The sequence below is a fragment of the Gorilla gorilla genome, chromosome 4, assembly GCF_029281585.2.
Source record: "Gorilla gorilla gorilla isolate KB3781 chromosome 4, NHGRI_mGorGor1-v2.1_pri, whole genome shotgun sequence".
Classification (NCBI taxonomy): domain Eukaryota; kingdom Metazoa; phylum Chordata; class Mammalia; order Primates; family Hominidae; genus Gorilla; species Gorilla gorilla.
In genome coordinates, this window is record NC_073228.2 from 123,519,564 (window position 1) to 123,532,146 (window position 12,583).

At 38.6% G+C, this 12,583-nt stretch overlaps 1 pseudogene; it reads right to left on the bottom strand.

Moving 5' to 3' along the window:
- Positions 1-3,618: 3,618 nt before the first annotated feature.
- LOC101132293 (tubulin alpha chain-like) lies at positions 3,619-12,583 on the bottom strand (annotated as a pseudogene).

A 12,583-nucleotide genomic window follows, 5' to 3' on the forward strand; every position in this document is an offset into this window, starting at 1 on the left:
TTCCCAACACTCGGCTTTTTCCCAACAGTAGCCAAGTGAAAATAACAACTGATGGAAAAAAATGAAATTTAAGGAATTCTGGGGCAGGGACCTAGAAGTATATAACAGTAAGGGCCAAGACACTTGCAGAATTTCTAGCTTTATGACTCCTGGTCCTCTTTACCTTCTTTTCTTTCTATCCCCACAAGCTTGTGAGGATGAAAGGGTATTTTAGTGACCTTTGATCATATTCCTTTTTATGGGCCCTTCCTACACATTCAATAGCTTCTTTCTTTGTTATGAGAAAAAGATTAAGTTAATGATTGTGATGATAAAATGAGTTGCACCGCCTGAGGCAATGTATGCCACACGTTGTAAGCAGTGGTGAATGTGGAATAGTTGTAAATTTCTTCAAAGAAATCTCTCGGGTCCAAATCTGCACCAGCTCAGCATGCAGTGCTGCTCCCCTAGAACAGAGCGGGACAGGCCTTGTGGGCTCACCTCAAAGGAGGCAATGGAGTTTTGATTGGACCTCACCACAGGTAACCATTTTTTGCTTCAGAAGAAGTTATCAAAAAGCCAGAAAACATCTCTCCTCTTAAAACTAGTTGCTGAATACATCACTTATTTAATACCTCTCTTCTCCACCAAAGGCTGTGTGTGTGTGTGTGATCCAGATCTACTCAAACAGTTCAGAAGTAATGTTAAATAAGAAATGAATTCTGTATATGAATGAATTTCAATACATTTTAGTGTATAGTCTGGTCTAAGTCTCTTGGCTTTCTAAAATATTTACCTTGTTTTTATTTTAAGAGAAGAAAACTTAGGCCTACCTCAGGGGAGGAAGCCACTCCTGGAAAACTCTTTAGCTTCACTTTTGAGGAAGGTTAAATATTCCTGTGGAATGAATTCCAGGGTGTAAAGGAAACCTCCAGTCACATTGATAAAAGACCTTCAGTTCTGTCAAGCACAGACTGTATGAAAGGTTTCCCTGTCTCCATATGTATGTGTATGTGTGTGTGTGTGTGTGTGTGTGTGTATGTGCACACACACCTATGCACACACACCTATGTCTACATTTAGATTAACACTGAATTGTGTTTCACAACCAAGGTGTAAGAAGGAAGACTAATCGTGGCAGACACCCCCACTGCCTCCGTGCTACCCCACGTGGTTTGAAAGTAACAAAATTCCCTGAACGGTAATATGCTACTTATCTTCCTGTCAGTCATTCAGTACCATTTATAAATTCTAGAGGGCTACTGTTAGTAAAACCCTCTTGCTTTCTATTCCTGAGCATGTTTCATTGTTGTCCATTTTGATCTTGGAAATGTAATCTTTAACAAGGTACCAATGTCTGTGAAATGTCACTCCAACAAAGGATATCAGTATTCTCCATGGCTTTTGTTGTACTCAGATTTGACCTTCATTGCTAATTGTTGGTCTGTCTTCCTAGCTTATGGCTTATTTGGACATACGTTTCTTCTGTTACCACTTCAAAGCTTTTGTCTAGAAATTAGACTGGTAAAATAATATAGAAGGGTTTTCCCCTATGATATCCTTTTCCTTTGATACAAATAATTGAAAATTGGGTATGATAGCATAAAACGACTTAAAGTTTGAAAGTTTTAAGGAAGATTTGGAGAATCAGGAGTAAAAGAGAACAAATGCATGTGAGTATGAAATAGTATTTTGCCCAAAATGCTACTTAAAATGGATTTGAATTTAGGTTTATTACAGAAGATGGTTACACGTTAGGTCTTTGAAGTTCTAACATCCAGATGTTCTTTAAAAATCTATTTTAAAGTTCTAACTGGAGATTTTAGAATAAAATTGCCAGAATGTGAAGAGGTGAAAGAAAAGTCAGATTGGAAGGATGCTACAAAAAATAAACTTCCCCATCAATGACCAGGCAGTGTGAATGGAAGTCAGATGGGAAAGGAAACAGATGCAGAGATGGTCTTGTAATTAATGGAGCTTGCAGCTCTTTAAAAATGTTAAACTTGGCTGGGCGTGTTGGCTCATGCCTGTAATCCCAGCACTTTGGGAGGCTGAGGTGGGCAGATCACTTGAGGTCGGGAGTTCAAGACCAGCCTGGCCAACATGGTGAAACCCCATCTCTACTAACAATACAGTAAAAATTAGCTGGGCGTAGTGGCACACGGCTGTTATCCCAGCTACTTGGGAGGCTGAGGCAGGAGAATCGCTTGCACTCAAGAGGTGGAGGTTGCAGAGAGCTGAGATCGCACCAGTGCACTCCAGCCTGGGTGAGACAGTCAGACTCTGTCTCAATAAAAAAAAAAAAAAAAAAGGAAAAAGAAAAAGTGCTAACTTGAAAGAAGCAGGTACAGAGCATGAAATGAGAGACTTCTCATAAAAGTCTACCCTTCCGGCAGGGCCACCAGGGTGGGAGATTTCTCCATTTTTGGTACACAGGCTGGCATTTCAAAGATGTGAAGGCACGGGTCTTTCTCTGAAGGTTGTGGATGGTCATATTCTTTAGATACAATTTCTAGAGCTTAGTGTATACTCATTCTAAGGAAAATATTTCTCTCTCAATCTGAGGACCTAAGAAAGCAATGGGAGGCAGAAAGAGAACTTACTCTGGTTTGTTACTTCAGGAAATTTCTTAATCCCTCTAACCCTAACTTCCTCATTTGTAAATTGGTGATGATCATAATAGGGTTGCTATGAATTTTAAATGAGATCATGGATATTGGTTGCTCAGAGCAATACCTGGCACATAGGAGCTGCTTAATAAATGGTAACCAGCAATTATTATTAAAATCATAGAGAGTAATTCATCTTAGGCTATTGTCAAAAGAGACTTATTATCTTTGCTCAATTGCTTAGATGACTTGTAAACCCCTCTGAATTTACACTTGGCATTTGTCTTTTATTGGCAATTCTTTCAGTGTCCCTCCAGTATCTCTTAGACCTTACCTCTTTGGTGCACTCTGGCAGACTTCCAACTGGCAGATGGTGTCTGCCGTCTTCCAGCCCAAGAGCTTCCATAAGCTATTGACGTCTGCTCTGTCTTTGTAGACGGCAGGGAGGAAGGGATGGGAGCTAAGAACCCTCCAGGAACAGCCCTCAGCCAGGGATTGATGGGAGGGATACACAAGTGCCCTAGCACCCTTCTCCTTCACGTGGAATTTTCTGATTCCCAGAGTTTCTCTGCGGATTAGCTCCAGTTGCCTATAATATTACCCAGTGAATAACAGACCCTTTAATGATTTTTTTTTCTCTTCTCTTTCTCACCATCTTACTCCCCTGTTGGATTCCCCCTACCCCATTTCTCACATTTAACTACTTGAACTAGGATGCTTATTACTGGGTTTGAATCTGGGAAAAACCATATGAAGACATTTTCTTGAGGAAACATAGTTGTCAAGTTGCTTTCTATTAATCTATTAATATCTATTAAATAATCTTTTAATAGAATGTTTTTTGTTTTTCTGTTTCTTATATAAGAGGCTAGACCATGCATTGATTTCACTAAGAGTAACATGCTTAGTGAGGTTTTTTTTGACACTTAAAATGGAATTATTACTTTTATTGACAATTTAGGGATATAATGGACATTTTCACAGAACAAAAATGAGACAGTCCCAAGACAGTGGAGTATAAAAGTATAGGTTAATACTCTTCACCCTCATCCTTTCCCTCAGCACTATCTGCTCCAACCTCCTCATAATCCTTTTCACGGGCAGCCATGTCCTCACGGGCTTCAGAAAACTCTTCTTCCTCCATCCCCTCACCCACGTACCAGTGAACAAAGGCATGCTTTGCATACATCAGGTCAAAGTTTTGGTCCAGGTGAGCCCAGGCCTCAGCGACAGCTGTGGTGTTGTTCAACAGGCACACTACTTTCTGTACTTTGGCTAGGTCTCCACTAGGCACCACAGTGGGAGGTTGGTAGTTAATACCAACCCTGAAGCCAGTGGGGCACTAATCCACAAACTGGATAGTACACTTGGTCTTGATGGTGGCAATGGCAGCATTGACATCTTTGGGAACCATGTCACCATGGTACGACAGACAGCAAGCCATGTATTTACCATGGTGAGGGTCACATTTCACTACCTGGATGGCTGGCTCAAAGCAAGCACTGGTGATCTTGCTAAAGTTACCTTTATGGTTAACTTACATTTCCCTATACACATTATTTACTTACAGTATTGTTTAAATAATTATACAGTGTAAAGGTGATATAAAAAGCATAATGGCTCTATTAAATTTATAATTAAATGCATTCACTTTAAGCATATAATAGTAGGTGATATGGTTTGGCTCTGTGTCCCCACTCAAATCTCATCTCAAAATTATAATCTTCACATGTCAAGGGAGAGCCCTGGTAGGAAGTGATGGGATCCTAGGGATACTTTCCCCCATGCTGTCCTATGATAGTGAGTGAGTTCTCATGAGATCTGATGGTTTTAAAAGTGGCCATTTCCCCTGCTCCCTCTCTCTCCTGCCACCGTGGGAAGATGTGCCTTTGCTTCCCCTTTCCCCACCATGATTGTGTAAGTTTCCTGAGGCATCCCCAGCCACGGGGAACTGAGAGTCAATTAAACCTCCTTCCTTTATAAATTACCAGCCTTGGGTAGTTCTTTCCAGCAGTGTAAAAATGGACTAATACAGTAGGCATCACTTATGTTAAATGCTAAGGGGTAAATAATCTAAGATAAACAGGTCCAATGTCATTTAATTCCAGTATCACCTACAGTCATGGAGTCTTGCTGAATTCAATTGTCTGCACACAGTAGTGATCGGTAACATAGGAACACTAGATTAAATTGATAGCTATTAACAAAGTTTAGAAGAATGGATATGGGAGGGGAATTGGCTGTCAGTTCATATTCTTTTACTACTTTATTATTTAAAAAGCAAAGTAAAAAGTGCGACTCTCTACATTTCTCACTTTGTTCTCTTATTTGAGGAATAAAAGGAGTGAAAATGGAAGCAAAGTATAAGTTCTTTCTTAGTAAAAAGCAGATTATATTCTCAATACAACTTTAATTAGAAGGTTATACCTGCATAACTTATTGGAGTAGCTTGATTTTGAATTTGGAGCCCATCTCTAGGAGGCAAATGAATAGAGACCAATAGGAAGGGACTGAAGGGGACAGGAAGGTTAAGGGCTCAGCTGGAAACCATATGTAATCACAGATCAGTATCTTACAACTGCTTCCTTATCGTAAATATAAAAGCGAGGCCAGAAGCACCCCACATTTATAGTACATGTTGATAACATATTATCATCATGACACCTATTTTTCATTCTTTCTGAGGTTTCATGTCTTCCCAGGTTTACTTTTCTAGTTTCATGCATTGACTGCACATTTGATTCTGGGGAGCTGTTCCATCTGTGTGTCAGATTGGCAAGAGGTAAAAAGTCTCTCACTAGTGTTGCCTACTCACAGGATGGTTCTGCCTTCCAAATACACCTGGGACCATAGTTCAGTGTTTTGTGTTTGCCTATCAGGATGGTTTGCAAATGATATCAGTGGTTGTATCTTCAAAATAGCAGTTTTCAAACTCTTATTTTCCCAGCAATCGAATAATTTTTTCAGATATAATATTCTGTAGAACTCCAAAACATAATTATATATGAAAACACTGATTCAACAGATAGGTAGCTGAAAATGGTAACAGCCTGCCATATACTCTCACTGCATTCATTATTTATCCAGAAACATGAAAGAGATGGTAAGAAATTTTCATTTCAAAATTTAATCACCAACAATATCTAACTGCTGCTTGTATTTCTTATTATAAACATCAAAGTCAGACAGGTAGCACATAAAACTTGTAATACGTACTAAAATTTATAATTCAACAAAATTGAGACATGACTTGCTAGAAATTAAATTCTTATTGAAAAATTGACTATTACATGATAAGACTATGTTCCAAGCAGATGAGTCTGAATCTCATTTGGTGTAAACATGGGAGGGTCATGTTATTGCATGACTGGGTTACAGATATGGGAAAAATGAGTTATCATATAAATCTTATAGAAATACAGTTTACTGTGATAAGCTCAAAGGATGTGCGCTTAGCAAATCATACCAACAGATATCAGATCAGGCTGGGGGATATTCAAGGATCATGGATTCTCTATTCTCCTTGGTTCTCCCTGTACAAAATTCTATCTGGTTGCAAAAAACCCAGAATAGGGCATCTTCTAACCCTTTATAATTCAAATTTGTCACCCTGAAACTCCAGCACGATTCCCTAACATGATTGCAAAATCCCATTAACCAACCCTTGTAGTAACTTAGTCACACTGTTTTTTTTACTTCACCACTAGCATCATCTTGCTACACTGCCACAGATTATGTAATAATGGCCAGGTGTTGCACATGCCCACTATGGGCTGGCCTAGCATATAGGCCTCAATAAAGCCATTCACATATGTGGGTACTTGCTTGTACATCTGAAGAATGAGAGTAAATCAGGCACTGACTTTGAAAAAAGAAAAAGACAAGGGCTAATCTATATTTTTACTAAGAAATACTTAACAGAAGGTCATCTATACATACAGATTTTTACAGAAGCTTTTTTTTTTTTTTTTTTTTTTGAGATGGAGTCTCATCCTGTCCTCCAGGCTAGAGTACAGTGGCATGATCTAGGCTCACTACTACCTCCACCTCTTGGGTTCAAACGATTCTTGTGCACCAGCCTCCTGAGTAGCTGGGACTACAGGTGCCCGCTACCATGCCTGGCTAATTTTAGTATTTTTAGTAGAGATGGGTTTCACCATGTTGGTCAGGCTGGTCTTGAACTCCTGAGCTCAAATCAAGCAATCTGCCCTTCTCAGCCTCCCAAAGTGTTGGGATTACAGGTGTGAGCCACCATGCCTGGCCTATAGAAGCTTTATACTGAGATTTGCACACAAGAATGGGTTAACAAGGCAATACCTTGAAAGGATGTTCACCAAAATGTGTTAAAATGTCTATAATACATGTGAGTTAGTAATTTCTGGTATATTCCCAAAGTGTTAAAATATATTAAAATAAAAAATTTGAGTGAAATTATTTGTATGAAACATGTTGAACTATGCAGAATTTTAGAGCTTCTAGAAACATAGCTTGAAAATATATCCTAAAATGAGGTCCCTGACTTTGGGTGGCTGTTTGCAGATTGAATTTGGATTATTGCCATTTTACAAATGAAGAAAGAAAAAACAAACATCTCCCCCTAAAAAAAAAAAAAAGTCAAAGGAATTTCAGTTGACACAGGCATGATTACGCAGGAACTCAGTGGCAGAAATGAAAAGTGGAACTGAGGTCTTCTGTGCTGAAGTCCAGGAATCAAATGAACTAAACTTCCAGTAAGTAGAGCCTAGCACGGAAGTTACAGATTAGAGCTGCATTATTGTAATTTGGTGTAAAACAAAATTCATTTCACTCAACTTGGAACTATTAATTGTTTAAAAATAATACTAAGATATAATTTCCTATTACTCTGACTTTTTTCCTAATCCATGTCTGATGGCTTGGGAATGATAAACAATTGAAATGTAAAGCTATGTGTAGAAATAATCATTAGGCTATGAAGACAGAACCAGTATTGGTAGAAATTGTAAGCCACTGTCTTTGGCTATAAAATCATCCATAATAATCTTCTTAATAGTTTTTGAGCCATCAGATAGATTATAAAGGGTTTGTAAAAAACCAAGTGTCATTTGCTTTTCCTTAACAAATGCTAAAGTACATTCCCAATAGATGATCATTTTACATGACCATCATTTAAAGAAATCCTTTTCCTCAAAGTAAAATTTAGAACAATCTACTGTAGACTGAAGATTTGGGTGGTTATTTGCATCTAATCTCATTCTCATGGGAAATTGTGAGCCACCCCCTCTCCCTATCATGGGGATTTAAGGGGTGGCTCAGGCAAGGTGCTCACCTTGGAAATGCATGACAAGGTTTCAGTAGTGGAGGAAGGCATGGGGTGAGTATTCATTAAAGCCATTTAGTTTGCTCACTCAAAAGATAAGTTGAAAGGATGAAAAAGGATCTGGAAATGGAAGACAAAGTCAATAGTAGAATTGAGACAATGTGAAAGCAGGTGGACACGGAGCATAAAAGGGTCTCGTACATTTATTGATTTTCAAGCATGTGATTTTATTAGTTTTGGAAGGTAGGTATAAACATATGTTTATGTATGTGCAATCATTCTTTTCCTTTTACTGAGAGTCCTTGATATAATGTAGGGATTAGGGTCAGTGATAGTTAGGGGGTATAAATCAACAAAGGAACAGATCTTATAAACCAGTTCAATTAAAGAACATTAATAACTATAATCACATGAGAAGATAGGGCATGTTTAGGCCATTGCATACAAACAGAGGATACATTTTAAAAAATTTTAAGTTCCAGAATACATGTGCAGGATGTGCAGGTTTGATACATAAGTAAATGTGTGCCATGGTGGTTTGCTGCACCTATTAACCCACTGCCTAGGTATTATGCCCTGCATGCATTACCTGTTTATCTTGATGCTCTCCCTTCCCTCACCCTCCCAACAGGCCCCAGTGTGTGTTGTTCCCCTCCCTGTGTCCATGTGTTCTCGCTGTTCAGCTCCCACTTATAAATGAGAACATGTGGTGTTTGGTTTTCTGTACCTGTGTTAGTTTGCTGAGGATAATGGCTTCCAGCTCCATCCATGCCCCTGCAAAGGACATGATCTTGTTCCTTTTTATGGCTGCACAGTATTCCATGGTATATATGTACCACGTTTTCTTTATCTATTATATCATTGATGGGCATTTGGGCTGGTTCCATGTGTCTGCTATTGTGAATAGTGCTGCAGTGAACATAGGTGTGCATGTATCTTTACAATAGAATGATTTATATTCCAAAGGAAACATTTTATATCAAAAATATACTATCTCTATAATATGTATTTGTACCCAGTGGGATAATTCTGGGAGTAAGACAGTGTAATGCAGTTTGTTGGGTTGTTGCAGGGCTTCAAATGTTCTGCTCCCAAACATGACTTTCTTCATTCTTCTTTTTGACAAGAATACTTACAGACTTGGCAGAGTAGAAACAATGACAGAATATATATTCTTAGTAGATAAACAGGTTATTAAAGTACCTTTTGATTGGATAGGGCCAAAAAGTATCATGAATAACCAAGTGTTCATTTTATTCCAGGGAGGATGTTGGGTAAATGACTCTGATTTAGGGCCAGGTGTTAACAACCTGAGCTAGTGGCAAAAGAGACTTGCTGTGTCACTTTGGAAAGCATGTGTTGACAAACATTGTTGCTCTTTCTGATGGCAGTCTTTCTCATCATTTGCCACAGCTGAGAAGGCAGGCATCTCCCACAAAGTTGTTTAGATGACAGGTGCTTCTTGCATGGACGCTCTGAGTTAACTACTTTTATAGAGATTCCTTTCCAGCTCAAGCTGGGATTACAGAAACCATTCAGCAAATGAACATTGACTGAACCAGCTGCTCCATATATAACATATTGAGGCTCTTCAACTTGTTTGAAGCCTGGTACAATTTATCTGCACAGGTGCTGCAGTTGGAAAGCTATTAAATTTTCATTTATGTTGGCATTTCACAGGCATTCAAGCTTTCCAGAGCTGGAACAGGCTGCCATCTTAAATGATAGGATTTATAGGAAGTTCAAATCTTATGGAGAGAAAAGGGAACATGTAGGCAATGACCTTGTTGGCTCATAATGTCTCCTTGATTTCTGAACTTATTCAGTATTTTGTCCTTCCTGCATTCCAGATGCTGTTGTGCCAGATTCATTAACTGACTAACCCTGCTTTTCATTTTAATGACAAACATTTCTAACGTCCAAATAATAAACTCTGGTCTCAATAGTGACTGCTGACTTTAATCACTGGTCATCTGCTAGTCGGCTCTAGCTTAGTCTTAAAGACTTGCCTGAAGTTACCGTTCTGTGGTGCTATATGAAAAAAACCGATTAAAAATGGCCCAAAAGACTAGATTAACATATGAATGGATCATTATTTTCACCCAAACACAGATGAAAGTGACACAAATAGGATAAATACATCCTATTCTGGAGCAGGGCATGTCTAGAGTGAGTAGAAAAGAGACATAAATATGAAAATTGGTTAGCCCTTACACTAGAAGCTGGGAGTAAAGTGACATATTAAAAATTCCTTTAAGTTTCTTAAGAAATGATTTTATCCTTGAGTCTGAATGTTAAACACAATGGAACCCATTGGACTCTTGATTATACGGTGGGAGTCCTATACTTACTTTATAAGATGGCTACATACATTGGGTCTTTTTATCTAGCCTGAGTTACTGTATTAGAAAGAACATTAAGATAGTAGTTACATGTCATAGGGGATTTACAGTGTTACAGTGCACTGTGCTGTGATACTTCTCTCCTTTTATTCTTTCCCCATTCTCCTCCTTCTCCTTAGAACATACAGAAGAAGGCAGAAATTTTCTAAACTTCTTTTATCTTTAAATATTTACCACGTGCCTGGCCCTCTGCTAAGCATATAGTCTTAATCACCTCACTTAATGCCCCCAACAAACAACAGAGGTAAGCATTATTGGCACCATTTTACAGAAAGGAAACTGAGGCTAAGAGAGTAAAGAAACTCATGCAAGTTTCTGTAACTAGTAAGTGATACGGCTGAGGTTCAAATCCATGTCTCACTGCAAAAGCCTTTTACTCCCACCTGATTGATACGCATCAACTTTAAATCAATGTTTTCTTTAAAAAAGTTTAGAGAAAAAGAGACCAAGTCTTTGACTCGAGTTAAAAAGGAATTCCATAAATCTGAATCTCAAAATACCTTTAAGTTAATGAAATAAGAAACAATATGAAGAAGGGAAGGCATTCTCAGGGATTGGAATAGTTACTATTCCCATAGCATTGTGCCTGTTTCATCAAATATGAATTGATGATGATTCAATAAAAAAAGACCCCTGAGCCCTAAAGCTGAAGAATGTTAAAGACATCTTTTGAGACTTGACAGTCAGTGAATGTTTGATTCATCACCATTGCTATGTATTAAGGGCAAATATAGATCTAATTACAGAATGTAATTTTATTCTTCTCAGTATTCTAGACAGAAAGTGCATTCAGCAGCAGTGATGTCTACTCCAGAGAAATGTGGCTGGAGAGTCACAGGCAGTGCCAGGAATTGCTCACCCAAGAAGCACTGTTCCTGTGGATTGACAGATGTCTTTGGGATCTAATGTGGTAGTTGTCTTGGAGGGCTTAGGAAGGTTGAATGCTGAGAAATGATGGCCCTATGGATGGTTGTTGTGAAATAGATCTTTGTTAGGCAGGCAGGGATTTGTTTAAGATCCCAAACACTGAAATGGTTGTCTTACCACATGGAACATGGCTTTCATGATGGGAATGTTCAGCAACTTGAGGTCAAGAGGAGTTTCAATAAAAAGAGGAAAAGCACATAGGTCAATTACATTTTGCTCATCTGGACAGGTGTTTGCCTCTGAAGCTCGGCATGTCTTTGGACACAGTGCATCCTTCTGTCATGTAGTTTAGCCATTGTGGGCAGGTGTTTCGTTACTGCTATGCTGCCAGTGGATTAGGGGGACTGCTTGCTGACGGAGCTCAGTGGCAGCTCCTTGTGCATCTTCTTACTGTTCTTACCCTCCAGGAGGTGTCATACCTTCATCTTCTTCTACCACTCACCTCAGGCACAGCAGGTGCTTTATCCCCTGGCACCACCATGAACCTGGGAGCATGGCATCTGTCCTTGAAGCTGATTGTGTCAAGCATTTAATATTTGTACACTTAAACCTTGCCAGAAGCTAAATGGGCACAACGTTTTCTTAAAACTTATTCTTAACATTTGACAACTAATTTTTTTAAAGGTTTAACCAGCTTATTTTGTTGGCATTTTCTATTATTGTTTTATGAATTTTCTATTAATTCTCCATTCACACAAGTGCCAAAATTGATGTGCCCTTTATTGGTCATTAATTTCATGTAACTCAATATCTATGGATATTTAAACTTCTTTAAGCATGTTTCATGGTGGCAGTGGCCATTACAAACAATTTTGAGGTTCTTAGAGCCCTCCAAAACAGGGAAGATGGAAAAAAATAAGAATCTTCACTTTTCTAGAGGAAGTGGGACCAGACCTTCCAGTATTCTAGAATGTGTAAAATAATTGCAGTTTAAAACCACAAGACTGTTTAAGCATCTATAGTGCAGTTTTGTTTGTTTCAGAAGGACATCACTTAGTTTCTCTGTATTACATACAGTGTCTGATAAATAATCCCCCGTGCCTGTACATTCATCCTGTTAGGAGTTTAAAGACTTTATTCTCACAAATTATACAGGCTGACTTTTGTTTATACGGTTATAATATGGACTTTTGTTTATGCTGTTATAATAAGTAGTTTGGTGGCTGTTATAAGTAGCCTTGCAAATAATGTTCTGGAATTATCAAGTCCACTAAAATCTTTTTGGCCTGGAATGCATTCATTGATCCTACTCACCTCATTGTGCTCAACTTAGCCCGTCAAAGCTTCCTTACCTGTTTCCACGGATTTCCCTCCAAGTTGGAGTCCCTATAACCAGTACTGCCAAAGCAGGTACACTCAAAGTTCAT